The 4,836-nt window shown below is 44.6% G+C and overlaps 1 long non-coding RNA gene across 1 annotated transcript; it reads right to left on the bottom strand.

Moving 5' to 3' along the window:
- Nucleotides 1-1,069: 1,069 nt before the first annotated feature.
- On the bottom strand, nt 1,070-3,711 carry LOC309524240. The gene is made up of 3 exons (XR_014215874.1): nt 3,515-3,711; nt 2,074-2,175; nt 1,070-1,219 (listed from the first exon to the last, which is right to left on the bottom strand). It is a non-coding gene; the product is annotated as an uncharacterized lncRNA (long non-coding RNA).
- Nucleotides 3,712-4,836: the final 1,125 nt, after the last annotated feature.

The following is a 4,836-nucleotide window of genomic DNA, read 5'->3' on the forward strand; positions in this document are numbered from 1 at the left end:
GCAGAAGGTACTAACCCCATGGTGAATAATAATAATAATAATAAGCTATTATTTATATCCCGCCCTTCGGACTCGGTTTCCCCAGCCACTCTGGGCGGCTTCCAACGAAACACTCAAATACAATAACCTCTTGAACATTCAAAGCTTCCCTAAACAGGGCTGCCTTCAGATGAAGGATCCTGCCTGATTTCGATCCATAAGATCCCAAAGAGTCCCAGCCATTTGTGAGTTTTCCAGCAATACTGGGAAAGACATTAAGAGGAAAATAAACAGTGCCCTCGTGTGGCCAGTGCTGGTATAAAATTCATTTCTAGGTGCTAGTTATTTCCACGCAGGAATTTGAATATGGCTCTAAAATTAATTCCCCTTTCAAACTTTTAATTTATCTCATTTGGATTCTGAAGCATACAAATGAGCTTCACCTCCTTTGATCATCACAACAATAGTATAATGTACATTGGACCAAGAATTAGTACAGGGCTCGTGGATCAAGTAAAGCAAGAGAGAGCCAGTGTGGTGTAGTGGTGAAGAGCGGTGGATTTGTAATCTGGGGAACCGGGTTCGCGTCTCCGCTCCTCCACATGCAGCTGCCGGGTGACCTTGGGCCAGTCACACTTCTCTGAAGTCTCTCAGCCCCACTCACCCCACAGAGTGTTTGTTGTGGGGGAGGAAGGGAAAGGAGGTTGTGAGCCGCTTTGAGACTCCTTCGGGTAGTGATCAAGCAGGATATCAAATCCAAACTCTTCTACTCTTCTTCTTCAATAGAAATCCTAAACTATCTGACCAATTCCATGGGCTCTGCCCCCCTTTCCAAAGTCCTGCCCTCCAACAAGGACCCTGCCTAGGCTGATGACCTGGCCCCAAGCTTCCTGGCTGAGTTAAATTTCCCAACATTTCACATTATGTGTAGTTTTAGGATTCTTCACATGAACACGAATTATGCTTTGGAGCAGACAAGTAGTGATCAGAAATCATGGGGCTGATGAGCTGCTTCTCATGGCATGAGGGGCCTGATCTGGGCCACAACTTGCCCCCCCCCCCATAGATGTAAACCACAAACGAGGAGGAAGTGGGACTTACAGGAGATCTCTCCAGGCCGTTGGAAAGATGATTCGGAGAAAGGGCCAGAGCAACGGCAAGACTCCATGACCAGCCAAGCCCCAAACGCATCAGGCCGAGAGAAGCACGGGAGGCAGCGCAAACGCCCAGCAGACGCCTTCTAGAGAAAGAGACAGGTTTCAGGGTTAACCACAAAGTTCATTTGTTTTGCATCCACATTTGATTGAGTATGCGGCTGAGCAGTCAGACATTTATACCTCCGGGCAAAGGGAAAACCATGCGCCTACTCTGAAGGCTCATCAATGTCGAAAGTGCTTTTCTTGAGAGCCCCTCTCTGCCGCAAGTGTCCCAAACTGGTTTGTAAATATTAACTACTCCTACTTTATGGATCTGAATTACTCAAACGGCTTCTACAGCAGGGGTTGATCCCCATTTCTTCTTGTGGTGTTCAGTTCAGAGTATCTGTTTTCAAAAATCAAACAGAAAGTAATATAGGGTTGCCCTTAAGGCTGGGGTCTTCTAGACCCAAACTGGGTTTTGGATGCTCCATTAGACAAACCAGCCAGCTCCCTGCCTCTCTAATTCACTGGGCATTCAAGGATTGGCTTGCAAATTAATTATAGTTTTTAATTTAGGCCTCTTCCAAAACATTTATCTCAAGATGTAACGTGCAAGTCTACCACTTTGGGATGCTAATTCATCTCCGCTTGGATTATGTGGATAAATCGATAGGTGGAAGAATCAATTCCCTGGTTCAAGCAATGGTTCATCGGAAGAAATGAAGTTTTCAACACATTGCTTTGTCCCCTTTAGAAAAGGAAAAAGGAGACAAACCTCACCAACATGGGGGAAGCCAGGAGCAGCTGCCCTACCCCATTGAAATAAATAAAAACACTTGACTGTATTCTAACTGTACTGTGCTGGTTACGGGTGTCGGTGTGATATATCAGGAGGGGGGTTGTTTCAAAATGTTCTTAAGTGTTTGGTGCATATTTCTATTTTTTCCCCTTTTACCTTCATGTCTGCAGCTGACTTTTCCTCCACCTCCTCTTCTCCCTTCATCAGGCGAAGTTTCTTCCTCCTCCTCTTCCTCCTTTTCAGAGCACGAATTCAGACCTAAGAAATGTCAGTAAGGTCAATTATTTCCCAAGAAGGGAAAGAGGGGTCCCCGTCCAAGCAGACCTCGAATATGTCCAGCCCAGATTGCAGTGGAAGAAAGAATCCAGTGGGAAAGGAGCCAGGAGACGACTAACGGGAAGAAATGGGCTTTTATTCTATATTCTTTCTGAAGCCCTTTCCCAAGAATCACATAATGGTGCCTCTAGCCGGAAGGGATCCCAAGGGTCATCCAGCCCAACCCGTTGCAATAGTGGAAAAAACATGGATAGGAAAATAAACAGTGACCCCGTGTGGCCATTCCTGGAAAAGACATCAAAGAATATTTCCAAACAGGAATTTGAATTTGGCTTTAAAATTATGTCCCCTGTCAAACTTTTAATTGATCTCCTTTGGATTCTGAAGCATACAAATGAGCTTTACCTCCTTTTATCATCACAACAATAGTAATGATGACATGTTTTTTGTCCTGATTTATGATTAATAAATCCATAGTTTGATTAATAAATCCATGGTTCCACAAGCCTCACGCCACTCTGTGTGCGCCGTTAGCTCGGCTTACATGTCCTGGCTTTTAAGCCTGATTTATGTTGGAGCAGAGGATTTACGTGGGTCTTCTCAGGGGGACGGCCGGAAGGAGACGATCCTGCTGGGTCTTGCTCCCCTCCGCCTCCCTTCAAGGAATCCTCTTTCTCTTTCTTCTTTCTATATCGGGAAGGGACCCCAAGGGTCATCCAGGCAGGAATTGGCCCCCTCCCCCCCTTGGTGTCCCCAGCCCAGCTGGACGCTGCCCTCTTCAGTGGCCCTTGGAAGGGGATCCAGGGATCCACGGAGGGATCCACCCTTCAGTCCCGCCATGAAGCCCCCCCCCTTGCCATCCCCTTTGGCTGCCTGAGCTTCTCGGGGCGACTGCTCATCCAAAGTGGGTTTTGGAGGCTCCATCAGACAAACCAGCCAGCTCCCTGCCTCAGGTATTTGAATGCCCAGTGAATTCAAGTATTATCATGTGTGTGCCAGTGTACCCCTTTGGGATGCTCATTCATCTCCGCTTGGATTATGTGGATAAATCTATAGGTGGAAGAATCAATTATCTGGTTCAAGCAATGGTTCATCGGAAGATATTAAGTTTTCCACCCATTGCTTTGTCCCCTTTAGAAAAGGAAAAAGGAGACAAACCTCACCCACATGGGGGAAGCCAGGAGCAGCTGCCCCTCCCCAATCAAATAAATAAAAACACTTTACTGTATTTTTACTGCGCTGGTTAGGAGGGTTGGTGGGATATATTGTTTAAAAATGTTCTGAAGTGTTAGATGTATATTTCTATTTTTTTCCCTTTTACCTTCATGCCTGCAGCTGACTTTTCCTCCAGCTCCTCTTCTCCCTTCGTCAGGCAAAGTTTCCTCCTCCTTTTTTAGAGCAGGAATTCAGACCTAAGAAATATCAATAATGTCCATTATTTTCCCCAGAAGGGAAAGAGGGGTCCCCCTCCAAGCAGACCTCGAATATGTCCAGCCCAGATTGCAGTGGGAGAAAGAATCCAGTGGGAAAGGAGGAGCCAGCAGGCGACCAACGGGAAGAAATGGGCTTTCCCCCGTTTCTTCTTTCTGAAGCCCTTTCTCAAGAATCATATAATTTATTATTATTAATATTACTATTATTATTATGGTGCATCCAGCTGGAAGGGACCCCAAGGGTCATCCAGTCCAACCCGCCGCAAGGCAGGAATCTGCGAAGGAACCACAAGGGTTCATTTCATAAAGATAATAATAATAATAATAAGTGGAGGAATTGGGATCTGGAGGAATGAGCTGGTTCCAAAACCACTGCTTCAAGCAGTGCTTCATCTGCACAATCCATTGTTCAGGTACAGTTTTCAATACATTAAAGGCGGCCTGAGGGGGAAAGCAATGGAGATCTGCACTTTATTTTATATAAAGAATCAATGATTATTCTTATCACAGCCAGTTCCTCTGGAGTTGCTTCTCCCCCCAATTCAAATAAATAAAAATACTATACTGTTAAGGCTTAGGGGGGAAGAGGCCGTGTGATTAATAACAACAACAACAACAACAACAACAACAATAATTTAACATTTAATGATACTCATAATTTATTACTCTTTCCCAGCCACCAGCAGGATATTTTTAAAAAACGAGAAAACATCATATACTCCACACTTCCCTCACCCTTTTATAAGAATAAGCATGATAATTGCGGGCAAGTTTGGGGATGGGATGATAATAATAATAATAATAATAATAATAATAATAATAATAATAATAGTAAGGCTTTCCTTGGCCCACAATCCCTTCCTGGAGTCCCTTTTTGAGGGGAAAAGAGCTTTGGAAGGGAGGAAAGTGGCAAAGGAGGGGAGTTGAGAGGATTTTTACAGCTGCCAAGTGGAAAGGATACATTCAGGCATCAGATTTGTCATTTCCGCAACAGTTTCCAAGATACAGTGGGAATAAATAAAAAAACTATGCTGTTAAGGCCATGTCCCCCTTGGGTGGGCGGGGTTTATAATAATTATAATAATAATAATTTAACATCTAATGATAATAATAATGTACTGCTTTTTCCCAGCCACCAACAGAATATGAAAAAGGAGTCCAAAAGGCGCGGGAAACAGCTGGGAGGAGAAAAAGCGGGAAAGGGCTGGCC

This window comes from Podarcis vaucheri, assembly GCF_965113315.1.
Source record: "Podarcis vaucheri genome assembly, chromosome: Z".
NCBI lineage: Eukaryota > Metazoa > Chordata > Lepidosauria > Squamata > Lacertidae > Podarcis > Podarcis vaucheri.